Source organism: Elephantulus edwardii, unplaced genomic scaffold (assembly GCF_000299155.1).
Source record: "Elephantulus edwardii isolate Elephantulus edwardi_28Jun2011 unplaced genomic scaffold, EleEdw1.0 scaffold00040, whole genome shotgun sequence".
Lineage (NCBI taxonomy): Eukaryota > Metazoa > Chordata > Mammalia > Macroscelidea > Macroscelididae > Elephantulus > Elephantulus edwardii.
In genome coordinates, this window is record NW_006399790.1 from 1,027,815 (window position 1) to 1,043,839 (window position 16,025).

At 41.3% G+C, this 16,025-nt stretch overlaps 1 pseudogene; it reads left to right on the forward strand.

Annotated features, from left to right (window-relative positions):
• Positions 1-7,657: 7,657 nt before the first annotated feature.
• LOC102849719 overlaps positions 7,658-16,025 on the forward strand; it is a 36,667-nt pseudogene continuing 28,299 nt past the window's right edge.

Below are 16,025 nucleotides of genomic sequence, written 5' to 3' on the forward strand. Positions count from 1 at the left end.
CAAAATCTCTGTAAATGTTTATGAAAATTAATAAAATATAATTATAGAAAAAAAAACCATAAAAAAAGAAAGATGAAAGATTATAGCTTTCAAGATGAATTATGCCTCAACATCAAGAAAAAAACACAACTGGACCAATAGGAAACATCATGATAGATGGAGAAATGACTAAAGTTGTCCATGATTTAATTTCATTTGGATCCACAATCAACACAAATGGTAGCAACAGTAAAGAGATCAAAAGGACTGTTGCATTGGAAAAATGTGCTATTAAGGATTTTAGCACTTCAAAAGTGCTAAAGAACAAGGAAGCCAGTTTAAAGACTAAATTGCAACTGACCCAAGTCAGTATTTTCAATTGCTTCCTACTCATGTGAAAGTTGGAGAATAAATAAGGAAGATCAAGAAATTGAAGCCTTTGAATTGTGGTGCTGGTAAAGAGTATTGAATATTCTTGGAGAAAACTCAACCAGGGTGTTCCTGGCAAGAATGGTTAAACTCTGTCTCACATACTTTGGACATGTTGGCAGGAGACACCAGAATTTGGAAAAAGCTAACAGGCTTGGAAAAGTAGAGGGTCCGTGAAAGACAAAAAGACTCTCAGCAAGATGGATCGACCCAGTGACCAAAACAATGGGCAGAGAATGTAAGGATGGCACAGACTGGGTAAGGCTTCAATTTGTTCTTCATAGAGTTACACTTGGCTTGACAAGACCTAACCATAATAAATCTCAGAAGGCTGGCACTTCCCCTATTTAAAATGCTGATTCAGATTAGCCTCCTGAGAAACTGAGCCATTACAGAAATTGGATGACTTTACTCCAGTAACAGTTAACTGGCACAATGGGTGAGTCAAGAGAGAACCGAGTTCTTCTGGCTTTATTGTCAGCAGACACAGGCAAGTAGCTCTTTTCTGCTCCTTTCATACATGTAGCACTGAGATGGAAGAGATGGGAGAATAATTTAATCATTACTCCTTTGTCTTGGTGGAGCTCTGGTGGTCTAGTGAAAAGAAGCTTCGCTGCAATCCCAGTGGCACGGAGTTCAAAACCACTAGCTACTCTATGGAAGAAGGATGGGTAATCTATTGTGCAATTTACTGCCTCTGAAAACCTGCTTAGAGGGTCAGCTATGAGTTGGTTCCAACTCAATGGAGAACTAATAATGACCTTTGCTTCATTATCTCGGGAGTTACAGGAAACTTTTAAGTCTTGAGAAGAAACTCTCAGAGGACTTTGGAACACTGGCTCTAGGACCCAATGGCTGAGGCTTTTCAATTAAAGGAGACCAAAGAGCCCAATTACCCAGAGGTGTAAAAGAGAAGTGCCTGTGTTCTGTCCTGGGTCTCAAATCTGGAAGAGTGCCCACCACTCTGCAAAAATCCCCCAATCTGGAGACTCAACAAAGTCAACTGACTCTTGTGAGTCTTAAAAAAAAAAAAAATCACTAGAAACACTTCCCATCAGACAAACTACCTAATCATCGCAGGCCTATTCCCTATTAATTTAGGGATTCTTTCTCTCACTAGACACTGCTTATGGCTCAATAAGACTTAAAGAAAGATGCCCAGGGTTGTTGAAACTCAGTGCAAAGAAAGACTTCCAACTTCAGGAAGAGGGGATCAAGAAAAGTTTCATGTGAGAAGACATGTGGCAAGACCATGGACAACAGCTGTCTGTAGGAGGCCTTTCACAACACAGCCAAGCAAGCTGGTGACCTTGTTGGCCCAAGTTGTAATGATTTTCAATTTGTCTTCAAATAAAGTGTCACAATGATTTTTCCTTTTTTCAATACTGTAAATGAAAAAAGAGAGCGAGACATCCTTTTTACGGCTGATAAGAGTGACCAAAAAGGCAGCAGCCTTTTTAAGTGAAAGAGGTCCAGAACCACCCCAAAAGAGTTGCTGGCATCGTTGCCAGTCAGCACTGTGGGTCACACACTGATGACTTCAGAAGCCAACATAAGGGGGAATCCCCTGGGACCGGGCCACTTGGCAGGAGGGTTAGGGTGAAGTGGGGTGGGGCAGGGCCAGATACACTGGATGGAGCCTGAGGCCATTAAAGCTTAATGGGAAGATTCAAGATGGGAAAAGCCATCTTCATGGTCCTAGTGGCCCAACCAACTTTTCTCCCCCAAACAGAGGCCTCGCTGCTCATTAAAAGTAAGGTTCATATCAGAGGTCCTCGGGCCCTGTTACAACACACCAAAGCCACAGTCCAAATGGGTCAAACATTCAACCTTAAAAGGATTCTCCAAAGAGGGCAAAGTGCTGGAGAAGTATCTCAGGATTTCAAGTACGAGCTCTCTGACTAGAGTTTACCCCCAAAACGGTTTCCAACCACACCCCTGATGACCAAGGGTAATGGAATGTCAGCTGGGGACGGTTAACTTCCTCCCTTCAAAGTGCTGCTTCGCTTTCCAAGTTCAACACTGTGCCACAAGACATTGACGTATAAGCACGGGGTCCCCACACCCGAAGCTGGCGGGCCCGCATCCGGGCTGGCCCCCACTTTCTGCCTAAATTCCAACAGCGTTAGTCACTGAGGGCCGCCGGCCCGCTCTGTTAGCTTGGGCCCACTAGGGACCCGCGGAGGACTGAAGCTAGGCCTCCAACCCGCACCCTATAAGGTCCCAGTTCCTACCGCAGCGCCGCCCGCCTCATGGCTGCAAGCACTCGCGTCTGGAGAAGCAGAGCCCACGCGACCGCCCGCCGCAGGAAGGCGACAGCGGAACAGAACGCACCCGGTCTTGCCAACCACAACCGCGCCCTCAGAGGGAGGCTGCACCTCCAGAGAGCGGGACTGCGCCTTCAAGGGGCGAAACCGCGCCTCCAAGGGGCGGGATCGCGCGTCCAGGGGGCGGAACCGTGCCTCCAGGGGGCGGGACTGCGCCTCCAAGGGGCGGGATCTCACACCTTAACCAGGGCGTGCATGGCCTAACCCCACTGCCAGTTATCCAACCTTGCTTGAGGCCGCGCCTAGGTTCCTACTCTGTGCTTCTGACCCTTAACCTGCATTCTGGGCAGATTTACAAAATGCCAAGGGCCCCTCTTGAGATTCTGAGATCTGAGGTTTACCCTGTGTTTCATTCATTTGTCAAGAGACAAATTTAAGCAAAGGTTGAGAATTACTGACTTAATGGGGGAAGTGGGGGTGGAAGTGTTTTCTTTCTAGTTTCAGCCTGTCCTCTTGTGACAATCTTGACCTGCTTGCCCAGTGAGATTCAGACCCAGAGAGTGGAAATTATTTCACCGGATGGTATGATTCTCCATCTCATCTATTTCTTTCAAATTCTTTTTATCTTTTTCTTATTAAATTTTAATGAAAGTTTACAGAGACTTTGGATTTCCATTGTTGCACATTTTCTTCCCTACCCACCCCTCCCCCTAGTTCGCTTTTCACTTTGAAGAAAAAAAAAATCGTTTCTTTGTTATTCAATCCTCCCCACACCCCAAGTCCACTTTACTATGTAGCTCTTATTCTGGATTCTTGTCATGAAAATAATACCTAATCATATATTCCTCTTAAACAGCTCTCTTCCTCATCTGTTTCAATGCAGTATACATTATTTATACCCTCTTTTCTTAAGTTCCCTCCAACTCCGATGTCAGTCCAGTTTTACAACAATGGCACTATGCAGTATTTGTCCTTTTGTGACTGAGATGTTTCAATTAACATAATGTTCTCCAGGGTCACGATTTTGAATAATATTGCATGAGTTTCTGGTTTTTCAAAGCAGCATAGTATTCCATTGTGTGAATATACCAGTTTCTCTATCCATTCGTTTGTTGATGGGCACTTGGGTTATTTCCAACCCTTTGCTTTTTTGAACAAAGCCGTGATAAATATGGGTGTGCATATATCTGTTTGGATGGCAGCTCTGATTTCTTTAGGGTATATTCCCAGTAGTGAAACTGCTGGATCAAATGGTGTTTCTATTTCCAATTTTTTGAGAGAGTGCCATACTGCCTTCCATAGCCGTTGCCCTCCCACCAACACTGAATAAGGGTTCCAGTTTCTCCACGACATCACCAGCATTTGTTATTTGATGCTCTTTTGAATTTTGCTATTCTTACTGGGGTGAGATGATATCTCATAATTGTTTTGTCTGTCAATGAATTTTTATGGAGCTACTTGTAGTTTCTTCGCCACAATTCAAAGACATCGACTCTGCCGAGGAGGTGCAACCATGTTGCACAAGGATGGTAAAATTCGATCTCATATGCTTTTGGCATGCTGTCAGGAAGGGCCAGTCCTTGGAAAGACAAACATAGAAGGTCAGAAAAAGAGGGGAAGATCCCCCAACAAGATGGATTGATTGACACAGTGACTGCAGCAATGGGCTCGAGTATGATGGAGATCATGAGGATGGCCAAGATAAGGCAAGGTTCAGATGTGTTGTTCATAGAACTGCTATGACTCTTAGTCAACTCAGGGGCACATAACCCAACATTTGTAGGGTGCCTGATGCAATTGTAAACTGATTTCAGCCACTCACTGTGAGCCAACTGGTTCTGACTCATAACAACCCTCTCCAAGGCTATAAATCTTTAAGGAAGGAATCTGTCCATGTTTCTCCAACTGAGCAGTGGGTGAATGTACACAAACAGCTCACCTTTTGGTTAACATCCTTATAAATTATGCACTATATACCAGTTCTGCTTATAATGGAGATACAATAGATAAAAAATCTCTACCTTTAGTTCGCCATAAGCTGTCAAATTATGTAATTCCAAAAACCATAAAGCTTCTGAAGAAATAAAACGAAGTCATGAAAAAAAAACAAAAATGAAGTCATAAGATGAGATCTTTCAAGAATGAAAGTTTCACTTTGTCCTAAAAGATATTCAGAAGACTGGAGCCATATCTTATGTTAAGTTTTATGACTGTGCTGTTTAGTAAAAACGTGTTTATTAGCAGTAAGATTTTTTGCCTTTTCTTTGTTTTTGCTTTTTATTTGGCTTTCTCTTCCTTCTACTTCTCCTTCCCAGCTTTCATCAGTACCACATCCAGAGAACACTACTTGGGCTGCAGGGATCTTGCCTTCACTTCTCTTTATATTCTTTGAGCCTTTTGCTAATGGTTTCACTCTGCTTTGTATCAACTATACTTCTTCATACTCCATGACATTTAATATGGGCCAAAAATATTTGATGAAATGATACCATTTTGTTCCTGTTCACACTTGAGTTCTTTTTAAAAAAATTTATTATTCATTTCAATGAAAATTTACAGAGACTTTGGGTTTCCATTCATTCATTGTTGCACTTTTCTCCCCTCCCAACACCCCCCCCAGTACACTACACTCTTGGAAAAGCAAAAGAAAAATTCTTTCATTGTTTTACAATCCCTCCCCCCAGCTCCACTTCACTATGCAGCCTTCGCTCTGGACACCTGTCATGACAAAAATACCTAATCACATATCCCTCTTAAAGAGTTTTCTCCCTCATATGTTTCAAAGCAGTACACATTATTGAACCCATCTTTCTCAGTCTCCCCACCCCCAACCCCAATGTCAGTCCTGTTTTACAACAATGGCACCATGCAGTATTTGTCCTTTTGTGCTGAGATACTTCACTCGGCATAATGCCCTCCAGGGTCACCCATTTATAATAATATTGCATGAGTTCCTTGTTCTTCAATGCAGCATAGTATTCCATTGTGTGAATATATCACAGCTTCTCTATCCATTCATTTGTTGATGGGCACTTAGGTTGTTTCCAACTCCTTGCTATTGTGAACAAAGCCACGATAAGCATGGGTGTGCACACACTTGAATTCTTAATTGAAGAAGTAGAAAGCTCAAGGGGGAAAATTCAGTTTGAGAGAAATCTTTCAGGTTATGTATGTTGTTGTTGTTATGTGCCGTCAAGTCGTTTGCGGCTCATAGTGACCCTATGTACAACAGCCCTAAACTCTGCTCTGTCCTGTGCCAATCGCACTGTCCCTGACACTCCTATCCCAATTACCCCAGTCACTGAATCAATCCACCTCATAGGGGGCCTTCCCCTTCTGCGCTGTCCCTCCACCATGATGTCCCTCTCCAAGGACCACCTTGCAACATGTCCAAAGTATAATAAATAATAATGGATAAGAATTTTTTTCCAAAGATTCTAACTCATGGTGGACTTGTGTGTTACAAAGTAGAACTGTTTCATAGTGGTTTTCTTGGCTGGAATATTTATAGAAGATTGCCATAGTGCTGTTGAAGGAGTGTACACTTGCAACTATTAGGTTTCTAGTCTAAATAAAAACCACTTGTGCCACTCAGGGAAATGTGTGTAAGGAAAATTTGTGATTTTTGTGCAGTCAACCACCAGTATATAGCCAGACATTCAATAGACAGGAACTCAATGTCATCAGGATTCCTTGCTTCAGCCCTTCATCTTTGCTTTCTCCTTTGTACTCTGACTTCATTCATTTTTCTCCACATGACAAAAGCAGCACCTGAACTTCACATCTTACAATCACAGCTACACACATTAACTGACCCAAATATCTGTGTCTTATGTATCCAAGTACAAAAAGGCTTGAGAAAAGCTTCCCTGGCCCACCTGGTGCCAACTATACATTCCTGGACTGGGAAAGTGTAACAATTAGGGGAAATCATGTGTCTGGGCCAGAAGACTTAGCAGGTACCCCACACATACCAGCCCCCAACCCAGATCCCTGACCAAGTGCTACAGTAACATTTTACTTACTTTCCATAAATAAACACATAAAAGGAGATATTTTCTTAGAAAAATAGCATCACCACACAACTGACCCCATAGATAAACTACAAATGCTATTTAAAGAGGAAAAAAAATAACTTGGCCATCTAATTTAGCTCTAACTTTGGAAAGCCCTTGCTAAATTCAGCTGACCCAATATTCATTCTGACTATTTACACTTATCTCAAATTACAGCATACATGATAATCTTTTTTTAAAAATTTGTTAATGGTTTATTTACCCAGGGAAACTATTCCTTAAGTCACACAATCATGCTGCACAGTTCAGGAACACAGGTCAAGGAACTCAATCCAAAGAAATTCTGTACATTCCAAAGTTATTCTGCACTCTGAAAGATACCAGCTTTCCTCATCTCCTCAAAATCCTTCATGGAATCAAAATTTCTATAGAAATCAGCATATGCCTTCTTTCTTGGTTCAGCCACAGCAAACTTACAGAAGAAAGTTGCAATGCTCAGGTACAGAATGACAGCTCCCATAATATGCATGTGCAGGCATTTGGCCAGCAGGCCTCGCATCTGAAGTTTTGCCAAAGCACTGTTTGTTCTTTTGGCAGTCCGTGGTGTTTTCAAAACTCTTCTCCAGCACCACAACTCAGAGGCATTGATTCTTCTTCTATCATCCTTCATCATTGTCCAGCTCTCAGATGCATAGCAAGCAACTGAGAAGACCATTGTCTGGATCAGCAGCACCTTAGTCTTCAGATTGATATTGTTGCTCTTTAGTACTCTGGAGAGATCTCTGACAGAAGGCATTCCTAAAGTAGCTCTTCTTTCGATTTCCTGACTTGCAGTGCCAAGAGTATTGATTGTAGATCTGAGCAAGATGAAATTGTTAACAACCTCAGTCTTTTCTCCAATAGTATATCCTTCTTCTTGTATCATGAGAATGAGCACTAATGTGATACAATGAGTTGATTGTCAAAATGGCTTTCCTAGCACCTTGCTTTGACTTTCTTCACATGGATGGATGGGACTATGGTAATGATGTGAATGAGATTCCTTTTTCAGTGTGAACACACAAACTAAATATGTAGATACAAATGACGGGACTGGTTAGTCTTGCCATTCCATCAGGCTTAAATTGAGCAGGTTTAGAGGCAGAAGACAATAATCTTGCTACCCAAGAAAGTAGCAAAAAATTCATCATAAGACCTTTGGGGTCAGAGATTTCTGCGTTGGTCAGAATGCAAGAAAGCAGCAGCAGAATGCAAGAAAGCAGCAGCACTGGAAAAACAGAGGGCAACTGAAACAGCATTGCCTGGGACTGCCAACCACAGAGCCAAAGCCTCCAGAGGCCTTTTCATAAGCTTGCTGGAGGGCTGAGAAGGAGACATCATAATTGGTAGGATTAAGAGAACACTGAACTAAAGCTGCAAAGCTAAAGGTCAGAAAGCCTTCAAGCACACCTGAGAAGCTGTCCAGACTGAAGAATTATATACTGTTTCCACCTTGAATTAAAAACTATTAACTTCCCTAATAAATCCTTTAACTGTGAGTATGGTTCTGTGAGTTCTTTGTAGCCACTGGATTAGCACACTCACTAGTACAGCATTTAGAGCCCTGGGAGTGGCAGTTGGTGTTCAAACTGGTAGAAATAGGTGCAGGGCATGGAAGAGTGTCTATAACCTAATGGAAATAAACTTGTGCTCTGACTGTTGCAGATGGGCACTGTTCCCTCTTGTAAAATTAGTGGAGGTCAGACTAGGCTACCCAATATTGACTGCACTCTTTTTATAATTGTGCATCCTCCTGGCAAGAGATGCTGGATCTTGGCTAAGAGTAGAGAATAGCAAAAGAGTTCTTATCTTTGTTTTATTGACTATGTAAAGGCATTTGACTGTATGGATCACAACAAATTATGACTAACATGGAGAAGAATGGGAATTCCAGAGCGCTTACTTGTGGGGCTGCTGTCAGAACTGTACAGGGAACACTAAATGATTTAAAATTAATAGAAGAAATTGTCAGGGTGGTATCCTTTCTTTGTACCTACTCAATCTATATATCTTGTTTATTGGAAAGAAATAATATAGTCTCAAAAGGCCTGTCAAGATAAGGTGCTTCAATTATTATACAAAGAGGGACCATAGGAGACAAAAGCCAATGAAGGTACTGAAGTGATAGGGGCCTCATTGCTGCTGTTGTTCTTTTTTGTTATTGACCTAACTAAAACCTATTGTTCTTTTTTTTTAACTCAGAATTTTTTTATTTGAGGTATGCTTGTTCTTTTCTTATTCCATGATAGTAGCATAGCCATATACAACAAATTTTACAATAGAGAAAACTTTTCATAAAAATATCTGCCTTGAACCACATTTTTTTAATTCTTCAATGGTTACTACTGAAACTAGTTATTCTATATGAAAACTTAATTTCCCTGTGGTAGCAAGTATTTATGAAAAGGAATATTCAGTAGGGACAGTTAGTTACAATACTGAGCACTGTTTTTTTTCTCTTTTAATACATTACAGTGCCAACACCCAAGAAAATGAGATGCAATGGATTACAATTGAAACTGTAACAATGAGGACAAAAAGCATTTTCAGATCTCCAAGTTAATTGTACAGCAGCTTCCTACACACATATGATCAACCATATAATGATCCCATCAAAATAAAAAAAAAATCTAAGCAGAAAACCTATTGTTCTTATTTATCTTTTCTCTACTCCAATATATATTCTGAGATACTTTAAGTATTCTATGACATTATTTTGTCTGGTAGAGGTTTTACAATATTTCCTCTGTGGTGCAGTAGTCAAGCATTCAGCTGCCAACCCAACAATTTGGCAGTTTGTACCCAGCATCCATGCGACTGGAGAAAATATAGTAGCCTCCTTCTTGTAAGAACTACCCTATGGGGCAGTTCTACTTTGCCCCATAGGGTCACTATGAGTTGGGATGAAAGCAAAGGCAACAGGTTTTTCATATACATCCATGTCTTGGGTGGCACAAATTGTTAACATGAACCAAAAGAGCCTCAGGAGAAAGGCCTGGAAATCTAGAGCCAAAATATGATCCATTGAAAACTCTTTGAAGCACAATTTTACTTTGACACAACGAGATGTCACCATGACTCAGAAACAACAGATGGCAGCTATTGCAATCTGACATAGAGAGAGAGGCAGACAAAGCAATAGGCTTTTGTGCTGGAATAAACTCTCAGGTGAAGTCTACCAGAGCCTTTGTTTGCTATTAAAAGGCACATTTTAGGGTACTTCAATGTTGGGAAATCAAAGAAACTTTGCTATTCACGAGAAGTCCAAATGGAATACTACCAAATGGAATACTATAGTGGTTGAAGGTGTTACCATTTCTAACAAGTCTGCACTATAAGGGGTTGAGAAAGAAACTGGGTGGCAGATGAGGAAGTAGGGGAGAAGTCAGAGTTCTTTGTGGATGGGGCATAACCGGTGGCACAGAATTCTCTTCAATCATTCCTGGTTCATGAGCCCCACCAAGATGAAAGTGTCCACAGCTGCCATGCAGATCTTCAGTGTTCCAAACTCAACCAGACCATATAGCCAACAAGTGACATTGGCCAGAGTTCACCATCTACCAGTTTCTGGATTTCCCCTCCCAAATGCTGCCATCAACACCATCACATCACTTCTTCACAAGCCTCTCCTCCCCACTTCCCCTTCGCATACACACAGATTCAGTGATTTTGAGGAAACAAGACTACGGGGATTTAGAAGGCACAGTCCTGGATCATGAGTAGCACACAGTTTACTGGAGGTAGGAACATATAAACAAATCAAAATGCTTTGCTGTTGTTGTTGTTGTTATTATTACTGTCATGTGCCGTTGAGTTGCCTGCGACCCATAGCGACCCTATGTACAATAATTCTGAAGCCTACCCTGTCCTGAGCCACTCTTAGTGACTCTGACACACCAACCCCCATTGCCCCAGTCACCCCATCTCATCTAGGGTCTTCCTCTCCTGCACTGTCCCTCCACCCTTCCAAGCATGATGTCCTTCTCCAAAGACTAGTCTTTCTTGGCCACATGCCCAAAGTATGGGAAATGGAGCTTCAAAATCCTACAAGGAAAAATTCTATAAGGAGAAACTTGGTTTCACCCTCTCCAAGACAGATATCATTTTATTTTATTGACATTAATTCTAATGGAGGAATATGCAAAGTACGTCCAACAGAAAAGGGGTAAACTGTTCTTGGGCAGGGCCATTTGGACAGTATTTTTTTTTGTCACTCACATTGTATTAATTTTTTACCATTGCCATAATAAATTGCCACAAACTCAGTGGCTTAAAACAAGAAGAATGTAGTATCTGGTCAGAAATTTTACATGTGTTTTACTAGGCATCAGAAGAGCGTCATTTCTTTCTAAAGGCCTTTAGGGAGACTTCACTTATTTGTTCTTTCCAGTTTCTAGTGGTCTCCTGAATCCTTTGGGCCATAGACCCCTTACACCATCTTCAAAACCAGATTTTGTCCATCCAGATAATCCAGAATAATCTACTTTAATGTCCCCTGATTAACAACCTAATTCATATGCAATGTGTAGACCCCTTTGTCATGTGACCTAAATTATTATTTTTGTTGTTGTTGTTGTTATGTGCCATCGAGTCACCTGCAACTCATAGCAACCCTATGTACAACAGCCCTAAACCTGCCCTATCCTGTGCCAATCTCACTGTCTCTGACACACCTACTCTCATTACCCAAGTCGCTGAATAAATCCATCTCATACAGGATCCTCCTCTTTTGTGCTGTCTCTCCACCCTCCCAAGCATAACGTCCCTCTTGAAGGACTGGTCCCTCCTTGCAACGTGTCCAAAGTATGTGAGACGAAGCTTCAGAATCCTTGCCTCCAAGGAGCAGCCCAGTTTAACTATCTCAAGGATGAACCTGTTCATTTTCTTAGCAGTCCATGGTATGTTCAGTACTCTTCTCCAATACAACAGCTCAAAGTCATCAATTCTCCTTCTATCATCCCTAGTCATTGTCCAGCTCTCTGACACATAGCAAGTGATAACAAAGAAAGATTCATCAACAATCTGCGTTGTGCAGATGACACAACCCTGTTTGCTGAAACTGAAGAGGATTAATATAGATTGAGGCTCAATATAAAGAAAACAAAGATTCTCACTACTGGGCCAATTGGCAACATCATGGTAGATGGTGAAGAGCTTGAGATTGTTAACAGCTTTAGTTTTCTTGGCTCCACAATCAACACTCGTGGCACTAGCGGCCAGGAAATTAAAAGACGTATTGTGATGGGAAAGTCTGCTGTTAGAGTGCTCCAAAGTGCTTAAGAGCAATGATGTCACTCTGGAGACTAAGGTGCACCTGATAAAAGCCATGGTCTTTGCAATCAATTGTTATGCTATACTATATGACCTAAGTTATATGTGTTGTTATTGTTGTGTCCAGTTGTTATTGTTAGCTGTCCAGTCAGTAATGAGCCACAGCTGACCTTCCAGTGGGTTTTCAGAGGCAGTAAATTGCTCAATTGTCTTCTTCTGTTCAGTTTTTTCACGTTGACACGCTTTTCTTTTTTTGGCTTCTTGATGCTCCAATGTAATCTTTAAAGTCTCTTCTGACATGCATTTCAGTTTGTTCTTTCTCCTCCTTTTTTGTAATGACCTTTTGCTTTCTTCATGGACGATATCCTTGATATCATCCCACAACTCATCTGGCCTTCGCTCAATAGTGTTCAAAGCCTCAAATATATTCATAATATGGTCTTGATATTCAGATGGAATTGATTCAAGATCATATCTTGGTTCCTGTGAACTTCTTTTCATTTTCTTTGGCCTCAATTTGAACTTGCATTTGAGTAACTGGTGATCTGAACCACAGTCCACCCCTGGCCTAGTTTTGACTGCTGATGTTGAGCTTCTCCAACAATTTTTTCCCCAAGTGCAGTTAATCTGATTCCTATGCAGCCCATCAGATGAGATCCATGTGTAAAGTTGTCATTTGTGTCTTTTGAAAAAGGTATTTGCAATGAATAAATCATTGTAAATACAAAATTCAATCATTCTATTTCAAGACTTATTTCTATCACCAAGCCCATATTTGCAACTACTATTCCACAACCTTGCCTGCTGAAACTGAGGAAGACCTGAAGTGCTTTCTGCAGAAGGTCAAGGATTGTAGTCTTCAATATGGATTGAAGGTCAATATCAAGAAGACAAAGACTGTAACCACTGGGCCAATTGGCAGCACCATGATAAATGGAGAAGAGACTGACATTGTTAATAATTACATCTTGATCGGCTCCAAAATCAATACTCTTGACACCAGCAGTTAGGAAATCAAAAGACGAATTCCATTGGGAAAATCTGCTGTCAGAGACCTCTCTAGAGTACTGAAAAGAAATATCAATCTAGAGACTAAGGCACATCTGATCCAACCCATGGTCTTAGCAATTACTTGCTATGCATCAAGTACACCTGAACCAAGCCATTGTCTTCGCAGTTAACTTTCTATGTTGGAAACTTACTAAGGATAACAGAAATATCTATGCTTTAGAATTGTGGTGCTGGACAAGAGTCTTGAACATACCATGGACCGCCAAGAAAACAAACAGATTTGTATTGAAGAGGGTGAAACCATGTTTCTCCTTGAAGGCTAAAATTTTGAAGCTCCATCTCACATACTTTGGGCATGTGGCCAGGAAAGATCATTTCTTGGAACATGCTTGGAAGGGTGGAGGGACAGTGCAGGAGAGGGAGATCCCAGATGAGATGGATTGATACAGTAACTGGGGCAATGGGGGTTGGTGTGTTAGAATTAATGTGACTGGCTCAGCACAGAGTAGGCCTCAGAGCTGCTGTACATAGGGTTTCTATGGGTTGCAGGCGACTTGACAGCACATAACAACAACAACATTTCTTCTTCACTGTATCCCATTTTTGCATTCCAGTCACCAGTTATCATTAATGCATCTTGACTGTGTGTTTGGTCAGTTTCAGGCTACAAGATTAGATTTGGTTAAAATTCTCAAGTTCTTCCTCTTTGGCTCTAGATATAGGAGTGTATATTTGAATAACAGTCACGTTAACAGGTCTTCCTTGTATATGTATGGATATTATCCTATCACTTGCCACATTGTATTTCAGGATAGAACTTGAAATTAACTTTTTTACTATGAATGCAACACCATTAGTCTTCTGTTTTTAATTCCCTGCATAGTATACCATATGATCATCTGATTCAAAATGGCTAAAGCTGGTCCATCTCCTCTCACTAATGTCTAGTATGTCGATATTCGTGTGTTCCATTTCATTTTTAACAATTTCCAGTTTTTCAACATTCAAGCTACATATATTCCATGTTCCAATTATTAAACAATGTTTTTGTTTTTTCTCATTTCAATTGACTTTTAATCTGGTCTTTACCATTACATTAATTATCCTCTTTTTTTAATGTTAATAGGGTTTTCAAAGGCCTGTTATTTAGGAAGTAGATGGCCTATCCTGCTTCCTGGTCTGTCTTAGTCAAGGAGCTCCACCAAAACCTGACCACCATGGGTAACCCAAATGGCATTTGATACACCAGTGGCATAGATTTCAGTCTCACAGCAACCCCAAAGATTCTTACCACTGGACCAATAGACAGTGTCACGATAGAAGGAGAGGAGATTGAAACAGTCAACAGCTTCATCTTGGTTGGATCCACAATTAACACTTTGGTACCAGCAGAAAGGAAATAAGGAAATACATTGCACGGGGAAATCTGAAGTTAAGGACCTCTCCAAATTATAGATGAGTAATGATGTCATTTTGAAGACTAAGATATGTCTGATTCTGGCCATGGACCTTCCAATTACTTGCTATGCATCTGAGAGCTGGACAATGAATAAGGATGACAGAAAAAGAATTGACACCTTTGAGCTGTGGTGTTGGAGAAGAGCACTGAACAGCCCAAGGATGGCCAAGAGAATGAAAAGATATGTCTTGGAAAGGTGCAGCTGGAGTGTTCTTTGGAGGCAGGAATGATGAGGCTTTGCCTTACTACTTTGGACATGTTGCTATTCCTTGAAGAAAGACACAATGCTAGGAAGGGTGGAGGTTCAGTGAAGGAGACAAAGATCCTCACCCAGGTGGATGGACACAGTGACTGCTGCAATGGGCTCTTGTGTGTCAGGAAGTGTGAGGATGGCACAGGATAGAACAGGGTTCAGATCTTTTATTCACAGGGTCGCTATGAGTCATACTTGACTTGATGGCACCCAACACCACCACCACCACGACCAACAACAAATCACACGAGAAAAGACTGTTTATCCTTTTCCCTCAGAGCAGCTGGTGGATTCAAACTGTGTGCCTTTGAAATTGCAGCATAGTTTCTTACCACTAGGCCACCAAAGCTTTTTTTATGTTCTCAGAATAGTGGTGAAAACTTTGAAGAAGTATTATGCTGTTTAACTACACACACCAGAAACCAAAAATTCTGTAACTATAAATGCACACCACACACACACACAGAGAGAGAGAGAAACACACAGAGAGAGAAACAGAGAGAAAGATGACTGTAGCACAATTCTGAGAAAGCCGAAACCAGCTAACCAGAGTTCCAGTACAAGGAGTGACCTGTAGAAGGAGCTTTTGTGCCATTGCTGTGCTCATTCTTTTCCCTTGCAATTTTTTTAAACTGTTATACTGGTTTACCTACACTGTGCCCATTCTTTGGCTGGGAAATATGGGGCCTCGATTTGAAAGGAGAGACAGATCCTAAAGGCTGTCAGCTAACTTCACCCCTTGCAGGAGCTCTCTCCAGAAGAGAAATCTCAGAGTGACACACCTCCATGACTTCCAAAGTCCACCCGTCATATCATACAGATCTACCCCTCCATAAGCATCCAGGGAATAGTTTCTCCAGGCTTCCTGCAGGCCTTTCTTTCTCAGAGGACACATAGAAGAGGGGGCTAGTAGTTGCCAATAGTGCAGTAGGTATTGGAACCACAGCTGGTACTCATTCATTTCCTCCTCAGCTATCCATCCAGTCTAACTTCCCCTCACTCTTAAGCTTGACTGATACTGTGACTCCACTCTATCATCCTCTATAGTCTGTGCCACTGGTGACCATTTCTGTCACATGCTTGGGTTTCTGTACTTGTCAATTTACAGTTCATGCCCAGGAAAGGGAATATCAAGAAGTATCCAAGTATATCAACCTGGTTCTTTGCAAAAAATCATTTGACAGCAATATTTTCACCCTCATTAAAGCAATATAAGAATAGTCTAAAAGTATTATATTTTAGGGCATTATTTTTATCGTAGGAGTATGCAATGAGGGTTGCAGAGTGGATTATATTTGGGG